The 23355-nt window shown below is 40.8% G+C and overlaps 1 protein-coding gene across 2 annotated transcripts in view; it reads right to left on the bottom strand.

The window, feature by feature from the left end:
* The window catches only part of megf11 (multiple EGF-like-domains 11), a 93042-nt gene that overhangs the window by 26832 nt on the left and 42855 nt on the right, over window positions 1-23355 (bottom strand). The window lies entirely within an intron of this gene.

Below are 23355 nucleotides of genomic sequence, written 5' to 3'. Positions count from 1 at the left end.
TTATTAAAGGTAACTTTTTTTGTAATAATATTGTCATACGTATGGGAATTGAAGAACAAACACGTAAAAGACAAAACTTAGACGTCAGAAATCAAAATGAAACTGTAAGACTACTGAGTCAGAATCAGAGAACTTTATTCCTTGCAGCATGAAATAAAATGAAATAAATCCCTTCTCGATGCCGCCAAGCTTGGCAGCACTTTTTTTTTACAAGTACAGTTTTTAGTGGCATTTGTGAATGAAACGAAGCATTCTAGGGGTTTTCTAGTCTTTGATTCAACCAGCCATCAATTAGCCGTCAATCAGCCATCGATCAGCCATCGATCAGCCGTCGATCAGCCATCGATCAGCTACAATCAGCCGTTGATCAGCTGTCTATCAGCTGTCAATCAGCCATCGATCAGCCATCAATCATGCACAATTAGCCATCAATCAGTGATGGCTCTTGATACAGTGCTGACAGAGGGACTCACCTTTTGTACCTAATCATCATTACTATCATATGGTTTGAAAAATGTATTTTCATCTCCCAACAAGTACTAAAATGCACTAGTACAAATTAAAAAAAAAAGTGGTAGTCTAAAATGCAATAATGGATTAACCTTAACAAATGATGAGCTGATTAAAAAAAAGAGATATTTGGGGTTTATACTATCTGTAACAAAATAAAAGCAAACTAAATGCAAGATTCACAGTTGCTCTACCTTAATTATCTATTTATTAAACATTTATACATCTCACAGCTTTTTACTAAATGTATATTGTACATCTAATTTTTAAGACTGATAAGATGAAGCTTAAGTATTCAAGCACCACCTTCTCACAAATGCATTATTTCATATGTACATAACAACATCAGTTATGGCATCTGCACCTAGAAAAGCTTTCTGACATTGACCTCGTCGCAGCATATGGCCATTAGCTATACTGGGTTTTTTTAGTAGAATCCCAGATCGAATATTCCAGCTCACAATGGAAAAGATGCTGCAACTTGGATAGGTTGCCAGTCCGACACCAAATGAGCAGAGGGACAGCACCACGCTCACTCGCAAATAAAAGCCGCTAACAAACATGCCTGCTTTTGGACCAGGAAGCTCCAAAGCCGACCTGCAGGTTCGACCCTGGAACCTGAGGTGCAGTTTGACTTGATCTAATCTGCCCCTCCATCCATGTTTCAGGTGTTGCTATCAAAACAACATCTTAAACGAGGCCTGCTGGAGCTGTGGTGAGCCAGCATGGTTAGGCTGTCCAGTTAGTCAGCCTAGACGCGTTACATGCTACCAATGCAGGGTATCGGGGGTCCAACAGTCCCTACGTATCTTAGCAGACAAAGATGATCTTTTATAGTTTAAAAAAGGGAATGCCTTATTTAAATGCATTGGGGGACTTTTGAGCAGAGTAGTCATTTGATTTTTGTATCTTTTTAAGAACATTAAAATTAGGGGGGCAACAGGAGGGGGGGCAAGGCTCTTAGTAGGCGGGCAGCCCCCCCCCCGATTCGCCCTGAAACCACATTCTTTATTATGCATACACATTTGGTTGGATATAATCCTAACAAATGAGGGGATGGAAAATTAATTTGAAATCAGGCTATTGGGACCAACACCGCTATTTTGTACCAGGCTGTAAATGTGTTTTTTTTAGGGGTCAATGGAAATTGCCGGGCCTCTAATGGTAATGTACAGTCTTTTGCACTGGCTCAATGATTTTGCCCCTTGGTTGCAAATGAATAAAACTCTCCAGTACCAAAAACAAAAAATAAATGATCATTCAAAACTTCTTAGTGGTGATATATGAGTTATGGTGTATGTTATGTTCACATACAAGAACTTCCACAGAGAAAAGTTTTAATAACACGGTGGATTTAGTGGGCAAAATAAGAAGCACGTGCAAGCTGTTCAAATGTATTGTTTAGATAAAGCAATTTGGTGTTTCAATGCTTTAAACACCCTTTTCAGGTAAAACCTACGGTGGCCGACAAGGGCCAAACGCACTGCAACGGCCTAATGCGTCTCAGTTAAGGAAAACGGCTTCAAGTACAGAAACGATTCAAATTCACAAACTCAAAACGAGGTACAAAAAGAGGAACGTGGTGCAAATGAAAAAACGTGCTGCAAAAAACAAAGACAAATGCAGCATCATCAAACGCGCTGCAAATAGAGAAACGATGCAAAGCACAAAACGATATAAAACAAGAAACCATCTTCAAAAGAAAAATGCTTCATAACACTACAACCGGAAGTGCTCCAAACCTGCAGGGGCGCTCTCAGCGTAACAGCTCAATGGACAGACACACGGGATGTATGCAGCCTTGTATGGTCTGGTGTAACGTTATGGAGCCAAATCAAGGCCAAACGTTTTGCTAATTTGAAAATAAAATTGTAATTGAAAAACTAAGATTTGAACTTGAAAATTCAAGTTTTGATCATGACTTTATTTTTTTACAGTTTCAATTTTTTTTTTTTTTCAGTATCAGATCTTTTTTTCAGTTTCAGATCTTTTTATTTCAGTTTCAGATCTTTGTTTTTCAGTTTCACATCTTTTTTTTCAGTTTCAGGGGGGCGTGGCATCAACTGAGAGGGGCGTGGCATCATGAGTGACAGCATAACAGAGAAGCCTGGGGACCTTCCTCAGTCATGTTGCCTTCAGGAAACGTAAGTTGCGGAAGTTATCAGTAGAAGTATGATTCAACACTGTATATACGTATACCATATTCACGTGATTGGCAGTGGAAAAAACGGATACTAGTGACATATTTCTGTTTAAAAAGCTGTTTTAGACCGTACTTGGCAGCAATCGCAGTATAAAAGCAATAAACTATGCCAGACTGTACAGTTCAACAGCCACACTTTAAAATTTGACATTTCCCAATTCCACATACTACCATGAACGCATCGCAGTATCGTGTGCTTTTATACTGCGAATGGTGCCAAGTACGGTCCAAAACAGCTTTTTAAACAGAAATGTGTCACTAATATTTTTCATTAACTGAGACGCATTAGGCCGTTGCAGTGCGTTTGGCCCTTGTCGGCCACCGTAAAAACCCAAGCACCAACCGGCTTGAGTCTCATGTGGAACTAAGTTTTGTTGCAGTTCCCCGACAGACGACTAGAGGCTGGCTCCAAAAGCAAGTCAATCCCCACTGACTTGCTAAAATGTTAAAATGTTAAAATGTCCAATATCAGAGCAGAAATAAACATATTTACAACCTGGTTCAAAAGACCATTTTGGTCTCAATTGTTTGATTTCATATCCATGACAATGTCCCACCCCAGATAAGTTTATATAAAGCATCACATGTATTTATAATATGATTGACAGTGGGCTCAGCCAATGGCTAGCCATTACCACTTCTTCATTCGTAAACGACATGCTATTGCGCTTAGCGGAGCGACCAGCCGTAGCTTTGGTTAAACGCAATGATAATTTTTGATTTTTCCATCGAATCAACATATTAAACGGTATATTCCACTGTAGAGGTCTAGCAGCAGCTCTGTAGCTATTTCTGCTGGTGTTGGCTGAAGGAGTTGGGAGCAAAACTAACTTTGATTGAAATGCAATGGGCATGTTCCCGTCGGCTTGCTGAGCAATATGGCTGCAGAAAAAAAAAACGGTCTTCAGAAACCAATGGGTCACATGTGAGAATGCTTCATCCATTGTTTACAGTCTATGATAAAACCTGAACAATTAGCAATTTAAATTTCCAGCAAGGAATCCTAATCCTAATTACTTAAATTTATGAAGTTTCTTTTTAATATACAGAAGGTAAAGAACCTAATGCTGTATCTTTGTTCACATGGGTCCACTTTTGTTTTTTAATCTTGCTTAATGTGCCAACCAGTTAATCTTGCTGAACAACACTGCAGTAAAGCTCCGTTCAAACACCTTGATGAAGCCATAATCATGTCCTGTGATTAAACAGTGTACCGCTGGCGTCTTAAAGCAATGATGTGAAGCAAAAATAGTCCTTCCAGGTATTATATATATTGGTAAAGTTAGATAAATGGCTGTAGCTGCTTTTTATTGTAGAGCTCATCCACAGTACTGAGTGGTACCTGGGGAACGATGCAAAACAACCTCATTCCTCAGGGAATTGCTCAGTTTACAAAAAACTCAATAAAATCTATAACTGCTTGCAACCCGCTAATTTTCAAGGTTACATGAACAACAAAGTTGTGAACAATCAGCACTGACATGAAGCAGGAAACCAGTGTTTACTCCCACGAGGGGTGATTGTTCTTTTGAGAAGAGTGGTGATTTAGGTGATTGTTGTGGCCTTCACATCCGTCCACCTGCGGCAGTGGCAGGGGCAGCCGTGTTGCTTTACATGGAAACCCCGCCTGAGATTCTGAGCCAGCACAGAAGCCAAGACGGTGAATATTCCACTACTGATTTTTGCATCATTGCAGATCCAGTTGCAGAAATGTGAAGACGCTACACCCCCTTTTTGTGCCTGCTTGGCCGGAGCTATGATCAGCCAGAACAGGAGCTTAATGAACCGTCTTTCATGGATGGCACTGAAGCCTGTTTTTGCAGGTTCACAGCAGGAAGATGATCAGCCTTTCCCAGAGACAGACAGGTCTGCTCTGAAGGGGGTCTCTAAACACCGGGCTGGTGCCGTTTTTCCTCTGCGCCTGCATAGACTGGAGGCCCCGTTGCAAAGGCTCACAGTGATTTGATCTAATCTGCTCCTGGCCTCCAGTCTGGCATGAATGAGTTCCCTGAAGACTCAGCTGCTGCCACGCAAACGATCCTTGCACATTAAATCTGAGGTGTGTGCGGCCAGCTGCTGTAATGGATGAGCAGTTTAGCTGCAACTTGGTTTAGCAGCCTTTAAGCACTCATCAGAGCTCCCTCAGCACAGCAGAAAAATAGACCGTGCGCACATAACTAGAGGCATCATCACCTCTGGATTCAGCACTAAAATGAACCACATTAACTGAGTGCATTACACACTCTCACATTTATAACTCAAAACTTGATGTCAGTATCAAAATAATAAAACACCAGGAAGGAAAAGAAACAAAAATAAACCAAAATCTGTCTGGTGCTTAATTTGGAGACTTTTTTCATTTGTTTTGGAGCTGAATTAATGTTATCATTTGAAGTTTCAAACCCTTTTTGTCTCGCAGTTAGAGGCCTCTGCACATCGAGAGCAAAGCCCATTATCTTGCTGCCTCTCTGTTAGACAGAGGTTCTTAAACTTCACCCAAAAGTCTCTCACTCGCCAGCTCTGACAACATTTAACTGTGATTAAGGAGTCAGAGTTCATGATGAGCTGCAGGCAAAAAACCGCGAGAAACAGCAACAGAAAGTAACAGCAAGCATTAAAGCTTCGGTTTCTAGAGGAAACCGCTAAATTGTGCGTACTGATGAGCATCCCTGTGGGTTGAGATGTGCTGGCAACGAATCCCACACAAATCAGAACCATGCGAAGTTGCAATCTTTCCCATTAACTGCTCTGGCCTGGGTCAGTGTTCCTAACTGGGGGATGCAAGGCCCTGCCAGCCTGGACTCTCACAGCTCATGATGCATAACAGTTAGAATGTGGATAACCTCACACTCACAGAGAAAAGTCCAATCCCAAGATGCCGGGCTAAATACCCTTGGCTGGAACAAAACAGATCATGATGAGGGCTACAGCCAGGTAATAAACTTTCGAAGGGGAAGTCCTAAGACAAGGCTGAGAGAGTCGTCATGGCGGATGCTGAGCTTTGAAGTGTGTTCAAGAGCCTGCATAAACAGAGGCTGCCTGCAACAGGATTAAAACCAAAGAGCTTTTGCAACAAACTTCATTCAGGGGTTCTCATGAACTCGGCCTCTTCAGCAAAATGTTTGTACCAGTTCTCTATAAGAAGATGTCTGGGTCTCAGAAAGCTCCTCCGAATCTAAATTCAAAATGAGTGTGTGAGTTAAGCTCCCTGTTTTAAGTTTTATGCTGTATTCATTCAGTTGGCCACGGGACAAAAGAAAACAACAATTACAGCCCGATCTCATCTGGTAAAGAAATGCTGGCCAGTGGACGTTGCTGGCACTGAAAGCTGGTCGCTCCTCTCCCACTTCTAACTGGAAAAACCATATAATTGCATTTGGAACAATAAGCACACGGCGCCAAGCTCGCTCTCCGTGGCCAGAGGTATACATCGTCACATAGTGCACACTATAGACACCTGAGGGATAACTTAACTAAAGACATGAAAGCACGGTGCGTTTGCTCATGAGAGCCTCTCACTCCATGCTTACTTTTCTTGCAGAGCTTGTGGCAAAGAAAAGCAGCATGACTCATTGTCTAGATGAGTCGCCAGCTTTACATCATGAGAACAATCCAACTGCAAGTCCCACATTGTGTCACTTGCACTTTGTAGCTCTGCTATTTTATTTTGACACTTGTGAATTTTTATATTTCAACACTATACCCAGACGTGGTTCTGATAATGTCACTACCTAAAATGACATAAAGAGAAATGCTTTCCTTTGACATTTTCAGCGCTTCTTTAAAGGACAAGGGCAATTTCCCTACAATTTAGTTGACAGAAGATTCTGCTCTGTTCTGCAGGTGCTTATGAAAACCCTTACTTACAATAAGCTATTTGTCACATCCCCCTGAAAAGAGTGAAAAGCAGGCAGAAGTGAGGGAAAGTGATGATGGCTGTGTTAAGTAAGAGATTTAAACTTTGTGTTAAATTTCCCCCGGTATTGTTGAATTTGAGAATGTAAGAGCCGCCGATATGCTACAAGACAGACTATGCTGTCTCATCTCTGCCCTGCTGATATCTGTCAAGTAGTCATGTATTTGTCCTCAGATACTTGAGACACAAGTAAAAACGTAGATACATCAAGAGCTTGACAAATGAGATCTCGAGCATAAGGGGGAAAAAAAACTGCCAATAGTCATGTGGGCCATTCTGCTGAATTGGAATAACAACCTGCTCGTACTTCTGCTGTTGGGCATGTTTTTTTGTCCCACCCTAATTCATCTTAGCTAAGCCCTTGCATGTTCATATTTCCCTGGGGGGTGGAGGGGTGCAGCACAGGACCAAGTAACAACACAAAACAGCAAATGAATCACTATAGCTCACCATTTATTCAGTACTGATACCACTTTGCGCTTAGATAAGACGTTACAAGATCTGAACGTTGCCCACTTGGAGCAACAAAACTAATGAGTAAATAAGTTAATTCTTTTAGGACCGAGCATTGCAGATTAAAATGTCTGGCTCGGTTGTTTATCCAGAAAAGGATCTGACAATTTGTCTGAGTTCGACTTAGGATGCGAATGTGGATCGATATAAGCGCAGCAGGTGCCAGCCAGCTCCTCTGAAACACCGCTCTAACAGGGTTAACAAGTCCAGCAGTTGACCAAGACATACAAGGCCAGTTCATCTCACGCTCCAGTCCAAACAAGCACTTAAAAGTGAGGCTACTTAAAAGGGTGGGTCTCTCTTTCTAATAAAGCTGGTCATGTTGAGCAGCGATGCAAGCAGGGGGGGAAAGATGGTTTGCTTCACTGCAGTAAACAAGTCACTTGTTCAACTGAACCTGACATGGATCATGAAATCTTCTGGATCAGCAAATTGTTACACACCCCACTGCTCCTTCAAATTAATAATTTACCCTTCACCCTGTCAGGGGAAAACAAAGTCTTTACTCTCTCTGTCATAGGACAGAGGCAATAAAAAGCAATGAGTGTGGAGGCGGGCCCTCGGATACAGTACGCGACAAATAAACACAACCATAATTGTGTAACATAAAAACAGGGGCTGGGATTGACATGACCACTCAGAACACAAAGTCACCTGGATAAAACCAAGTGTTATCATACTTAATTTGCACATATTGATTTCCTATTTTCAATTATTAATTGTAATTAGGGTGAAGTCCAATCTGGAATGGGGCAACAGCAGTCGATATGAAGGGGTGCAGTCGCAGAGGAGAAACTAATGAACATTCATATAATGATTACATGCGAACACACACGCACGCATGCACACACGCACGCATGCACGCGCGCACGCACGCAAGCACGCATGCACACACACACACGCAAACGCACACACACAAACTACTGTTGAATACATTTGAAATGAGAAGGCATACTTCTTAATTTTATGTCAAAACGAGCCACAAGCAGTTGTTTTTTGAAATGAAACAAAAATACAGGTGAATAATAAAGACATTCTTAGAAAATGGTGCATCTGTAAGGAGAACGTTCTGGATGTTTTTCCATCAAAAACTCATCTTTGGCTGCAAGATCATTTTCTTCTAAGTGGTCTCTAAGTGGTATTACAGTGCAACTCAGTGAAGGTGAATGATTTTCCACCAGTGAAGGTAAATGGGGAAACCCTAACCCAATATTTACTAGAATGGATTTTTGCAAGAGGCATTTCCACTTACTCTAAGAAAAACCGAAGCCTCAAACCATTAACTCACCAGGTACAGCAATAATCACAAGGAAGAAAAAAGAACATCAAAAAATCAAAATACAGTTCCAAATAAATTACATTAGAAGTTCAGAAGATTCCCTGGTGGAAAGCATAACTAAAAAACAACACATCAAGATGAGATGACACATGACTGCGTGGCAGAACGTCTCCCAGCCTCTCGTGTGCTTTTGTCTTTAGTCGAATCAAATCCCGAGCTTACGGCACCATTTCTCACTTTGAGTACAGGTCTGCAGAGTGGGAGCTTTTGTTGTGCCGTACGTATCTTAATTAGAGATCTGTACCCGACTTCATTTCCAGAAGTGGTCTTAATGAATGAGGTGCTAAACAAGGGAACACTGCAGCTGTGAAATGTGTGTACAATGATACTAATTAATGCACCTCTGTGTGTATATGACTTCTGTGGTTATACGGCAGAAAATAAAACAATTCAGTCTAAACCTTAAACAACAATAACATCTAAGTGCAAATAGGTTTTGTGAGGAGTGATACTCGACACTGAGCGTGCGTCTGTGTGCCAGTGGAGGCAAAGGTGAATTTAGGACTTGCAAACGGTGGGGGCAGGTTTTTTCAAAGCAGTGAGTTTTAAAATCAGCCGACATCAATTATCTATTTATTTTGCCGCTATGTAGAGGAAACAGTGGGTTACGACAGAAGTTTCAGATGATGCATTGTCAAACAGAATCACAAAAAGCAGCAGCACAGCATGCCACATTATACAAACAACATAAAAGGGACATCCCTGCTGCGTTGCACAATCAATGTTATACAACAGAAAAGTTCAATTTCGCAGTGCATCTGGTAAAACCGATGATTATAAACAAATTATCAACATAGAGCACTCAACCTGGCAAATACAAATACATTTCATAACATAATCTTATGGTTTTATCTATTATTCAACTATTTCTAATTTTTAGGTTTTACTTTGACTCATGAGTGACTCATGAAAGAAAAGACAAAACACGTCTTGTCTTTGTTTCACAATAAAAACAGACCTGCAGATAAATATTGTCACTATTGAATACTGTCTGTTCATTTCAGATCTCTCGCATGAAATGTTGAAAAATAACCAACCATTTCAGGTTAAGAGGAAATCAAATGGTTTTGCATGAACAAAAACTTTCCGAATCATCTGAAACTCACAGCTGAGACAACGTAACTGAAGGGTTTTTGGTGCCAGTTATATTTTGTCAACCTATCAATCCATTAATCGTTTGTTTCAGTTCCAAATGAGAGAGCAAGCAAGCCCTTTTGTTGAAAAAAGATATATTGGTAGGTCCAGAAAACCTTGAAGATCTTTAACCTCGTTCAGATCTTGCCTTTAAAAGTGTCTCAGAAAATCTGATCACAAGTGTCCAACAGGGATCCAAAGACTGAACACAGGATGGCTTCAGATCAAGTCCTTCAGTCAGGTTTTGAAGGTAGTCTGGCACACTTGTATCCGCATTCTCTTTGTAATCTGAATACGAAAGCATCATGGGAGATTTGTTGTTGCCAGGTGCACCACTTGGGATTTTGGGCCCCATTAAAAGAATCTTTACTGGGCCCCCAACACAGCGGCGAAATTCTTTTACATTATTTTACATACAATTATGCATTTTAATGTTACTTTTGATAGTGCTGTCAAGCGATTAAAAAGATTGAGTGATTAATTAATTAAGATCTGTAATTAATTCATCTAATTCATCGCTTTTTTAATCGCACCTAAAAATTGCTGAGAAAAGCTCTCAACTTGAGGTGTTTTCCTTTAAATTCATTACATTATTGCGGCAGATCAAAACATTGATATATAACAACAAAAAAGTGGCTTTATAAAGTTATTTTTTTTCTTTAACAGACTGGAACAGATGCAGTCCTAGCGATTTACATCCACTTGGCAAGATCATTTGCCATCCTGTCTGTCGCAGACATGGGGTGCTCTCCTCGAGTTTAGTTTGAGGAAGAGCGTTGCTGTGGCAACATCGTTGCTGTGGCAACATCGTTGCTGTGGCAACATCGTTGCTGTTAACGTTAGCTGTGGCTGCGCTCGTGACCGGGTGCTTTGCGTTTATGTGGTAGCTAAACTTGAGCTACTTCGGTGATGGGCAAAGAGCTTTGCACACAGAACACATAACAATCTATCTTTATCAATGGTGCCATCGAGGTGTTTTTAAAAATGTAAATTCGCCATTCACTGGACAGACAACTTTCACATGCTCCTCCATTTTCACTTCTCCGCTACTCACTGTTCCTCCCCATGCCTGTCCAGCTACAATGGGAGCCTACAAGTGGATGCTAAACACGCCCAAACACAGTTACAGCCAATCATCTTCAGGCGTTGATGTTTCCAAAAAAAATAATATATATAGTTAACAAAATTCAAAATACATTTGTGAGTCTATGTTAGTAAATAACCTATTTTTTCTTTCTTATCATTTCAGTATCATTAGGGGCCTTTCTAGGCCCCCATCAATCATGGGCCCCTAGAATCCGTCTCCTTCACCCCCCCTTTTCGGCGCCCCAGGTTGTTGCACGCAGATGACCTTTGTGGATTTGTGTTTTTGTGGTAGCTCTTTCCTTTTATTCTATACACCCTGACTCCTCTTTTTCTTGATTTTTTAAATATTTTTTCTGTTATAGTTTTAAATTTTCTTTTTTCAAAGTTATGTTTTTTTTTTTTAGCTGCTTCATTCAGTGACTTAAAGACACACACATTTGTCTCCAAGCGAAAAAGATGTGCATTAGTCTAGTAGGAAGGAGGGGTTCCCGAGCACCCGATGGACTCTTTTCTGAAACGTGTTTTTTTGGGATCCTTTAGGTGTTTGCTTACGATTTTTGCTTGTTGCCCGAAAAAAAATTGGTCCGAAAGTTCTTTTTTGGAACCCATTTAGAATTTTTGCCTGTTAAAATGGCAAAAACGCCGATTTCCATAACTTCTGAACCATAAATCCTAGAAAGACAAACAAACACACTTTTTCTCATAATATTGACACCAGGAATCCAATGGAAAGGTTACTGGGATGGTAGAACCACTCTTTATTAGGGAAAAATGAGCTTCAAGTAGTATTTTAGGGCAAAATTACCCAAAAACGCTTGAAAATGTTTTTTTCAATCAAGTGCATCTCCCTTTTGGAAATACCTGTTGGTGTATTGTTTACACCAAAAAAAGGCCCAATTAGTCCCCTTTCCAACGAGGTACAACTTGTAAGAAATCTCCATTTGTGGAATGAGTAATGAAGCAAAATGCGGGGGATGCAACCCATTTAGAATGCTTCGAATGTTCAGTAAAAGGGGCGTGTCTTCCCACTGTTAAGTGTTTAGAATGTTCAGAATTTGAAATCTCAAACCAACTGTAGCATCAACTGTCAACTGTCAAACACAAGCAAACTTGAACAAGGAATGTAAGTATTTTCTGAATGTTTTATCATTTCTAATATAAGGTTATATCTTATCATTTTTGCTAATATAACATTATACATGGTTGTTTTTCTTATATTAGAGCCAGAGGTAATACATTCTTCAAAATAGCTTCATTTCTATTTGGTTAGCTGGACAAGCTAACCAATTAGCATGTTAGCTAGCTTTTTTCATTGAGGTTAGCTTTTAACTCTTACTGTTTTGCTTGTATTTTGTAGGTTTTAACTAACAGTAGGGTACGCTAAAAGAAATGTGACATACAGTAAGTTCGATTATCCAGGCCTTTTTTTTAAATAATTTAGTCCAGTGGCACTAATTGTATTTTTTTATATTCTTTTTTTCTGTGCCCAGTGATGGATTAATAAAACATGAGAAGTGCAAAGAGACTGCATGATCAGACTTCTGATGTGTCTGAACCCCCACTGAAAAATCCAATCATATACCTGTGTATTGCACACCCCAAGTCCATCGCCTGGGAACTTCATTTGCTTCAGTGCCTCCAAAAATGACCCCAAAGAAAAGTTGCATCACCTTCTTCAAATACGAGACAAGAGAGAAGCTGAGCCAATCGACTCACCTTTTCGGATGAAGGCAATTTGTGATCTATTGCCAGAAACCCTAGATGGTGTCAACCTGGACAGTACTGGTTATCACAGGAACTGTTACTTAAATTTCACATCAAAGCTTGATCGACTAAAAAACAATTCACATCAGCTTGAAGTAACAGACAACAAGTACTCTCCCCGGAAGTCACACCCAGCCACAGGCTCTGCATTTCCAGTAGAATGTATATATTGTGACACAGATGAAAAGAAATTCAATGGAAAAATCCAAAGGACTGTCCCGTTTACTTGGAAAAACAATGGTGTCGCATGGAATCGCATTGAACCTATGGCTGAAGCTTTAGGGAAAAGCAGTCTGCTCCGCAAAGTGAAAAATGAAGACCTGTATGCGAAAGGGGCTCGCTATCATGTCACCTGCTGGAAAGCCTTACAAGTAGAGTACTTGAATCATTCTAAGAAGCTGACAAAGGAAGCCTCAGGTCAGAAACTGACAATCTCTGCGCACCTTAAAGCATACAACGTGGTGAGGGACCACATTAAAGAGCAGGTCATAGAACAAAACAAAGTCCTACAACTTCGCTACCTGCGCCACCTGTATATCCTTGAGCTCGAAAAGCAAAATAACCCCAACCCTGAATACAGAGGAGATAAACTTCTGAGTCGTCTGCAAGGTGATGAGGAGCTTAAGAAGCATTTAGCCTTTTCCAAAGTTCCTGTTAAGGACAAAGGAAACCTTGCCTTTTACTTGGTCCACTCTTCCCGTATTTCTGTGGAGGACGCCATGGCCTGTGCGTATCGACTTGGAACGGTGGACAGTGTAAAAGATGTAGCTCTCACCCTACGCAGCGTCATCAATAAGGCCTTCAAGTCCAGTGTTATGCCTTGGCCACCTACCGCAGATGACCTAAACAAGACAGCAGAAGAGGTGTTACCTGAAGAGCTAGACCGCTTCCTCAAACTTCTCTTCTCTGGAGACACTGTTTCTGATTGTGAGAAAACAAAGCGACTTGTTCTTTCAATTGGACAGGACCTGTGTAGAGCAGTGACAAATGGCGAGTGGAAACTTCCAAAACATGTGCTTTTATGTGCCACAGTCCGGCACTTGTACCGGAGCAGACAACTGACCACCATTCTGCAGAGATTAGGCCATTGCGAATCTTATGATTTTAGATTGGAGCTGGAGACAGCATTGGCTAAGGCTGTGGATGAAATGTCAACTTCCCTTACACCTTCTATCATCAGAGGAGATGGGAATGAGGTGTTCCATAGCGATATATAGGATATACCGGATACAGCATATAAAAACATGTTCAGTCACACAAATACCAAATATCCAGACGTAGTACACTTGTAGACTGTCTTTGAACACTTGATCATTCTCCGCAGGAGGTATGAAGGACGCATCTGCAGGAAACTTAGGACCCACTCTGATACCAATGTGCAGTGGAGGGAGGGTCTCAGGTGTGTCCAGTCCAGACGACGTTCCATGGTCCTGTCATATTTAGGTAGTGTTCTCTCCTGGCAGCTTGTGGCACCCGGTTTTGTTTCCTGGATCATGATGCCGCCGGCACTGTTAACAACATTCGAACCATGGACATTTGTTGTGACTCTGTTCAGGTTGTCCCATTCGCTATGGAACACCTCATTCCCATCTCCTCTGATGATAGAAGGTGTAAGGGAAGTTGACATTTCATCCACAGCCTTAGCCAATGCTGTCTCCAGCTCCAATCTAAAATCATAAGATTCGCAATGGCCTAATCTCTGCAGAATGGTGGTCAGTTGTCTGCTCCGGTACAAGTGCCGGACTGTGGCACATAAAAGCACATGTTTTGGAAGTTTCCACTCGCCATTTGTCACTGCTCTACACAGGTCCTGTCCAATTGAAAGAACAAGTGGCTTTGTTTTCTCACAATCAGAAACAGTGTCTCCAGAGAAGAGAAGTTTGAGGAAGTGGTCTAGCTCTTCAGGTAACACCTCTTCTGCTGTCTTGTTTAGGTCATCTGCGGTAGGTGGCCAAGGCATAACACTGGACTTGAAGGCCTTATTGATGACGCTGCGTAGGGTGAGAGCTACATCTTTTACACTGTCCACCGTTCAAAGTCGATACGCACAGGCCATGGCGTCCTCCACAGAAATACGGGAAGAGTGGACCAAGTAAAAGGCAAGGTTTCCTTTGTCCTTAACAGGAACTTTGGAAAAGGCTAAATGCTTCTTAAGCTCCTCATCACCTTGCAGACGACTCAGAAGTTTATCTCCTCTGTATTCAGGGTTGGGGTTATTTTGCTTTTCGAGCTCAAGGATATACAGGTGGCGCAGGTAGCGAAGTTGTAGGACTTTGTTTTGTTCTATGACCTGCTCTTTAATGTGGTCCCTCACCACGTTGTATGCTTTAAGGTGCGCAGAGATTGTCAGTTTCTGACCTGAGGCTTCCTTTGTCAGCTTCTTAGAATGATTCAAGTACTCTACTTGTAAGGCTTTCCAGCAGGTGACATGATAGCGAGCCCCTTTCGCATACAGGTCTTCATTTTTCACTTTGCGGAGCAGACTGCTTTTCCCTAAAGCTTCAGCCATAGGTTCAAAGCGCTTCCATGCGGCACCATTGTTTTTCCAAGTAAATGGGACAGTCCTTTGTATTTTTCCATTGAATTTCTTTTCATCTGTGTCACAATATATACATTCTACTGGAAATGCAGAGCCTGTGGCTGGGTGTGACTTCCGGGGAGAGTACTTGTTGTCTGTTACTTCAAGCTGATGTGAATTGTTTTTTAGTCGATCAAGCTTTGATGTGAAATTTAAGTAACAGTTCCTGTGATAACCAGTACTGTCCAGGTTGACACCATCTAGGGTTTCTGGCAATAGATCACTAATTGCCTTCATCCGAAAAGGTGAGTCGATTGGTTCAGCTTCTCTCTTGTCTCGTATTTGAAGAAGGTGATGCAACTTTTCTTTGGGGTCATTTTTGGAGGCACTGAAGCAAATGAAGTTCCCAGGCGATGGACTTGGGGTGTGCAATACACAGGTATATGATTGGATTTTTAGTGGGGGTTCAGACACATCAGAAGTCTGATCATGCAGTCTCTTTGCACTTCTCATGTTTTATTAATCCATCACTGGGCACAGAAAAAAAGAATATAAAAAAATACAATTAGTGCCACTGGACTAAATTATTTAAAAAAAAGGCCTGGATAATCGAACTTACTGTATGTCACATTTCTTTTAGCGTACCCTACTGTTAGTTAAAACCTACAAAATACAAGCAACAGTAAGAGTTAAAAGCTAACCTCAATGAAAAAAGCTAGCTAACATGCTAATTGGTTAGCTTGTCCAGCTAACCAAATAGAAATGAAGCTATTTTGAAGAATGTATTACCTCTGGCTCTAATATAAGAAAAACAACCATGTATAATGTTATATTAGCAAAAATGATAAGATATAACCAGGGCTGCACATAAGTGGGCCGCCAGAGCGCATGCGCCGTCAAAATCCACAGTGCGCTGTCAATGTTGTGCTGCGAAGCGCTTTTGCGTACCAACAGCTGGGGCTCATATTATTGGTTGTGGCCAGACCAGAATACTAATATTAAAAAATCTATTGGGAGAGCTTTTCCCCAGAACTGCCACTCAAAGTTGGTACTGCCCAATCACAGCGCGTCCTTACTCCCCCTCCATGCTCGTTGCGGCGGTGGGGAAGAGAGGTAAGGATCAGCTTTACTGAACAAACCCCGACACGTCTCGTCAAAATGTCCAAGAAGCAAGCGCCATTAAGTAATTATTTTGGCGTTCCACCACCACCAACTACAAATAGACGCCAAGCCACTACCCGAACAGAAAACATGTGTTCGCCGAGAAGTGGCTGCATGATGTTACGCGGCGACGCGCACCGTAAGTTCGCGTTCCCGCGTAGCCTACCCCGTAAGCTCTGCGTTGGTGCAACGCGGAACCATAAATCAGCCAGTGTCCGTCACTGCGTGCAGCAGTTACCTGCGCCAGCAAGATGCTGCTCTCTGATTATGGCTCAAAGTTTATGAAAACCCCAAATAAAAAATAAATTAGAGAATATTTTATGAAATCAATAAACAATCCATCATCAAAATTATAACAAATAAAGGTTCAACATATCTTGCTTTGCATGAAATAAGACTAGGTAATATATTAGTTTCACCTTTTAAGTTGAATTATTGAAAAAGATTAACTTTTACACCATATTATAGTTGAATTATTGAAATAAATTAACTTTTACACCATATTCTAGTTGATTATTGAACTAAATTAACTTTTACACCATATTCTAGTTGATTATTGAAATAAATTAACTTTTACACCATATTCTAGTTGAATTATTGAAATAAGTTAACTTTTACACCATATTCTTCACCTGAAGCAATATTCTACACCTTGGCTGATGTGGACATACATAGCATAGGTGGCTATTTCAGCTGCTATATGGTTGGCTGTCTGTACAGTCATGCAAGTTCAATGCTATTAAAGAACACGTTTTTTCATATAAAATAAACACATTTTTATGCTGTTTAGAAGTTTTGGGGCTTTTTTTTGGCTCCTTTATTTTAATTTATTTATTTCTGAAAGTTGGCAACCCTAGGTGCAAGATATGCCATGAGCATCCCAATCTGGCCGATAAAAACTGTAACTTTTATACTGACTCTACAGACTAACACGCACCATAATTTGTTAATTCATCTTTATAAGTGAATAAATATCGTTTCGCCTATAACTTATTCCTGCATCCCTCTTTTATCGATCCGGCGAGACGGGTCACCGCGTTTTTGGAGGCCCAAGTCACATATCCAGGGGCTCCTCTGAGCACCAGACCAAAATAGTTATGTGCAGCCCTGGATATAACCTTATATTAGAAATGATAAAACATTCAGAAAATACTTACACTCCTTGTTCAAGTTTGCTTGTGTTTGACAGTTGACAGTTGATGCTACAGTTGGTTTGAGATTTCAAATTCTGAACATTCTAAACACTTAACAGTGGGAAGACACGCCCCTTTTACTGAACATTCGAAGCATTCTAAATGGGTTGCATCCCCCGCATTTTGCTTCATTACTCATTCCACAAATGGAGATTTCTTACAAGTTGTACCTCGTTGGAAAGGGGACTAATTGGGCCTTTTTTTGGTGTAAACAATACACCAACAGGTATTTCCAAAAGGGAGATGCACTTGATTGAAAAAAACATTTTCAAGCGTTTTTGGGTAATTTTGCCCTAAAATACTACTTGAAGCTCATTTTTCCCTAATAAAGAGTGGTTCTACCATCCCAGTAACCTTTCCATTGGATTCCTGGTGTCAATATTATGAGAAAAAGTGTGTTTGTTTGTCTTTCTAGGATTTATGGTTCAGAAGTTATGGAAATCGGCGTTTTTGCCATTTTAACAGGCAAAAATTCTAAATGGGTTCCAAAAAAGAACTTTCGGACCAATTTTTTTTCGGGCAACAAGCAAAAATCGTAAGCAAACACCTAAAGGATCCCAAAAAAACACGTTTCAGAAAAGAGTCCATCGGGTGCTCGGGAACCCCTCCTTCCTACTAGACTACATGTTTATATGCAGATCAGCAAGGTCAGATCTGATCATTTAAGACTTATGATTCATTTAAATGGCAGGTGTGAGCACAAGAGTGGGCCACATGTGGTCAGATTTATCAGATTGCAAGGAGAAGAAGAGTTGCTGGCATAAAGGCCACTTACTGCCAATAAAAAAAATCTTGTTTTTCTTAAACAGGTGATGTCAAAAAGTGGTTCTAATCTGATACAAAGCAGTATTGAAATGCTGAAAAAGATGTGCAGAGGATCTCTGCTTTGTCATAAAAATGCATCAATATAAATTCCACTTCTAAACCGACTAAACTCACTAAAACTCACCCACAAAGAAAGATTGAATGTCTTGTGCATGTGTACTCGACTGACTTTGCACTTTGAAAACCCCATACTGTTGCACAACTTAAAGGGGACCTATTATGAAAAACACGTTTTCTCTTGCTTTAACATATATAAAGTGGTCTCCCCTCAGCCTGCCAACTCAGAGAAGGAGGAAAGCAACCAAATTCTGCAGTGTCTGTACAGCCGCCCGGATGAGCCGTCCAGTGTGATGTGGCTTCTACGAGCCGCTCAGATTCTGCGATTTACATACAGTAGGTTGGCCTCCGATGCGTGAAACCACGCCCAGAACTAACTCCGCCGGCCGGAGCTTCCGCCATTTTTTCGTAGCGGTGTATCTCGTCATTCAGGCAGCCAATCAGCACAGTCCCTCATTATCATAGCCTCCCGCCCACTCAGAATCCCGCATAGACACCGGCTCGTTCACGGTCCGTGTACTTCGCGGCCATCCGTTTTTTGTTTTGAAATGACAAAATAAAAATAGAGAAATAATCCGTTTCCCGTTTTTTGTTTTGATAATAATCCATCCCATCCATCCATTATCTATACCCGCTTTATCCTTTGCAGGGTCACGGGGGTCTGCTGGAGCCTATCCCAGCTATTTTCAGGCGAGAGGCAGGGGTTACACCCTGGACAGGTCACCAGTCCATCGCAGGGCCACATATACAGACAAACAACCAGATACACTCACACTCACACCTATGGGCAATTTAGAATCACCAATTAACCTAATATGCATGTTTTTGGACTGTGGGAGGAAACCGGAGTGCCCGGAGGAAACCCACGCAAGCGCGAGGAGAACATGCAAACTCCACACAGAACGACCCTGCTGGGCCTGGGAGTTGAACCGGGGACCTTCTTGCTGTGAGGCAACAGTGCTAACCACTAAGCCACCGTGACAATAAATAATGAAAAACGGAAAACGGATCGTTATCCATTATCCGTTATCCGTTATCCATTATCCATTATCCATATTCGTTTCCAAGGATACTGAAAACAAGGGCAGTTTCCGATTGGACAAATGTTTCCCTCCTCCAACACACCTGATTCTAATGAATGGCTCGTTGTCAGGCTTCTGCAGAGCTTGATGATGAGCTGATCATTAGAATCAGGTGTGTTGGAGGAGGGAAACATCTAAAACATGCAGGGCAGTGGGTCCCGTGGACCGGAGTTGAGAAACACTGCTTTAAATCATATAAAAATATCATGGGATTACATTTTAGTAGCAGGGATCATCAGCATAATATATGGACCTGTGGAATGATTTAGCTGGGAACCTGCCACCAGCTAGTGGAGTTCCATGTGAAGCTGCATTTTCAGTAGATGATGAAGATGAAGAAGCAGAAGACGAGTCTCGAAAGCTAAAAGAGGGGACAGCAGCAGCGGGTGGAAGTCCTCTGATTACAGATGGCTGACTTTGCTCTAGCTCTCCATGGACCTCGTAATGCGTACAATTCGAAAGATTGAAGGTGGAAAAATGCCCCGTTGAATGCGGCAAAATGTGCAATCCATGTTTTCAGTATCCTTGGAAATGAATAAGAAATAGAGAAAGAAAGAGTTTTCCACTCGCTGTTTTAATTCCCAATTTTGATTTTCAAACACATCAATGAAATGGGATAACGGATAACGGATAACGATCCGTTTTCCGTTTTTTTATTATCAAAACAAAAAACGGGAAACGGATTATTTTGGATTATTTCTCTATTTTTATTTTGTCATTTCAAAACAAAAAACGGATGGGCGCGAAGTACCCGGACCGTTCACCTGCATGCTTGCTCTGTAGGTTTTGGGGTTAGTTAATCGCGGTACCTTAGCTCAGATTGTGATTGGATCTCGAGACCTGGGACGGTCGCTGATAGTGTTTCGGCCGGTTCCGTGCCTGTTTCGTGTCTGTTCTGTTTTTTTTTGTTTTTTTTGGCAGATTTCCAGCGCTTGACGTGCGCCTCCATGTGTGATGTGTGTGCTTGCGTCCTGGATATATATATATATATATATTAATGACATCAATATATTAACAATGCACATATATATGCCTTAGGTTCTTACCAGCATGGTATTAACCATTAATAGCCTATGTGTGCAGACAAAAAAAAAAAGAATCCTGCATAGATAATGAGGTTAGAGAATGGGAAGATAAAGACATGGCTCAGAGGCGGAATTTCTAATTTATTTAGCAAAAACAATCAAAAGCTTGTTTTTAAGACATTCAAGGCCTGTTTAAAATAGGTATTAGTTGCCATAATAAGTCCCCTTTAAATTGTGTTGTCAGGAAGAATGAGACCTAATACGACTGGAACCCCTCATCACTGGGTATCTACAAGAATACCTTTGAGACTAAATGTTGTGATAAGAAAGACAACATCACAAAGTCTTCTGGTGCAAGCCCATAAATGCAAAATTGGATGCATATAAACAAATAAAATGTTTCATGAGAAAAAATACATTACATTTGTGTTGTACACAAAGAATAAGAGTCTGAGCTCATGTGAGAATCAATCAAATTTATATTTTCCATATTTCCTCAACTTTTTCTGATTTAAATTTATATCGTTATAATGTTGATAATAAATATGAAATTCCCTGCTAAGAAAATGTTTGAATTATGATTATTAGGACTTAAATCCTACAGTTGTGGTTGGGTGAAACTTTTAATGACGGCAAATAGTTCATTAAGTCTAAAGTCCATTAAACGTGATTGTAAATGTAAATGTAAAATAAACACAAATGGATAAAAAAACTTTGAAAAATATATTTCTGTTTTCCTTATTCGGACTGTGAGACAACAAACTGTCTTTTGGAATCAACTCAGACGCTATCGGTAGGAAGGCAAATCAAAGATTGTTTTATCTGAGAAAACTGAGGTGTTTTAACGTCGATAAGAAGCTTCTTAAAATGTTTTATTTATCTTTTATTGAGTGTATTTTAACTTTTGCTTTGATCTGCTGGTTTGGTAACCTCAGCATTTTAAATAAAAACAAGCTGAGGAATGTGGTCAAACTCTGCCAGAAAACAATTGGCATTGGCCTGAATGATCTGGATCACATTTATCAAGCCAGAGCCACTCGGAGGGCAAAGGCCATTCTGGCGAACCCTCACCATCCTCTTCATGCTGAGTTTCAGCTTCTCCCTTCCAAGAGAAGGTACACCAAAACAAACAGGTACCTCAGGTCATTTATCCCATCTGCGGTAAAGTTTTTAAACAGCCTATAGGGGGAACAATGTGATGTGATGACTGTTTTTATTATATTTATTTATTTATTGTATTGTGTGTTTGAAGTGGGATATATATGTATGTTGTCCTGTGGTTGCAAACCAAATTGCCCTTCGGGGACATTAAAGCTTTTTCATTCATTCATGTCAGCTGATCAGATCTAACAAGCAGTAAAATTACAATGAAAAAAAGCAGTTTTACATTGCTAAGATAGAGTAGAGCAGCGCAGAGCAGAGTAGAGCAGAGCAGAGTAGAGCAGAGCAGAGTAGAGCAGCGCAGAGCAGAGTAGAGCAGAGTAAAGCAGAGTAGAGGTGCGCAGAGCAGAGTAGAGTAGAGCAGAGCAGAGTAGAGCAGACTAGAGGAGCGCAGAGCAGAGTAGAGCAGCGCAGAGCAGAGAAGAGTAGAGCAGAGCAGAGCAGAGTAGAGCAGAGCAGAGTAGAGCAGAGTAGAGCAGAGTAGAGGAGCGCAGAGCAGAGTAGAGCAGAGCAGAGCAGAGTAGAGCAGCGCAGAACAGAGTAGAGCAGAGTAGAGCAGAGTAGAGCAGAGTAGAGGTGCGCAGAGTAGAGCAGAGCAGAGTAGAGCAGAGTAGAGCAGAGCAGAGCAACACAGAGTAGAGCAGAGTAGAGCAGCTCAGAGTAGAGCAGCGCAGAGTAGAGCAGAGTAGAGTAGAGCAGAGCAATACAGAGTAGAGCAGAGTAGAGGTGCGCAGAGTAGAGCAGAGCAGAGTAGAGCAGAGCAGAGTAAGCAGAGTAAAGTTGCTGTTCTATATCAAAAAGGAGCCAGCTGAGGTAGATATTTCCCAGACGTATCCCAGAGGAGGTGTTTTGGACATGTCCTACATGGAAGAGGACTCCGGTCTAGGATCTCTGCTCATACTGTTGTCCTTAAGACCTAGTCCTGGACCAATGATTTCTTTTTAAAAAAGGAAAAAAACTGCAAATGTCTGATGCAAGCATGCTTAAAATATACAAGTATGAAAATAAGTTCCAATAGTAAGCTTAATAAAAACATATTTAATGTTATCTTGGGACGGTCAAAATATGTCCAAGTAATTTTTGAAACAAAGACTTGAAATACAAAGTTTTACATGCTTCCCAATATGTAAGATTTATTATTCTATTAATTATGTTAAGCTCTATGTGCACAAAACATTAGTACAGCTGGCTTCCAAAGCACTTATACCCACTGAACAGCACAGTTGCATGAATAAAAATGCAGTAACAGTTCTTTTTTCCTGTTTATACCACTGACATTTCACTCTTTGGAACGTTGTGGAAGGAAACGTTAAAAAAACAAAACATTAGCTAGTCAGTTGTTTACATGAAGCACAATTTATATGTACCTAACATACCCCAGCATATGGACATGCCTCATGATGTGAAGACTTAACATGATTTACTTTGAATTGAGTCAATCAGTTTGCCTACCAAATTAATCCCAACAATGAAGAAACGCATACACACAAGGAAATGCAAGGATAATTGCTTTTTAATGATCTCACATTATGCAAATGCTCATCATGAAGCCATTAATCTTGGGGTGTGTTTCTACCTGTCTAAGCAACAGTAATGCCAATAGACAGATATGGTCCAAGAAAAGTTATGAAGCAAAGACTTTCACAGGCCTACATTCACATATCTGTTCATTCATCTGCTGATACATTTAAATAACTCCAAAAATGGTCATTGATAGAATCATCCTGATCGTGCTAGATGTTTATTTATTTATCTGAATATCAACCATCCAGCATAGTTAATGAAAAACCACACAAACACAAACTTTTAGCTGATGCCCTTAATTGATTCAAATTATTTCCAAAAACAAAATAATTAAGAAAACTGTG

The sequence above is a fragment of the Cololabis saira genome, chromosome 5, assembly GCF_033807715.1.
Source record: "Cololabis saira isolate AMF1-May2022 chromosome 5, fColSai1.1, whole genome shotgun sequence".
Taxonomy (NCBI): Eukaryota; Metazoa; Chordata; class Actinopteri; order Beloniformes; family Belonidae; genus Cololabis; species Cololabis saira.
The sequence above is the reverse complement of the archived record's forward strand: the minus strand, read 5'-3'. Positions and strand labels throughout refer to the sequence as shown.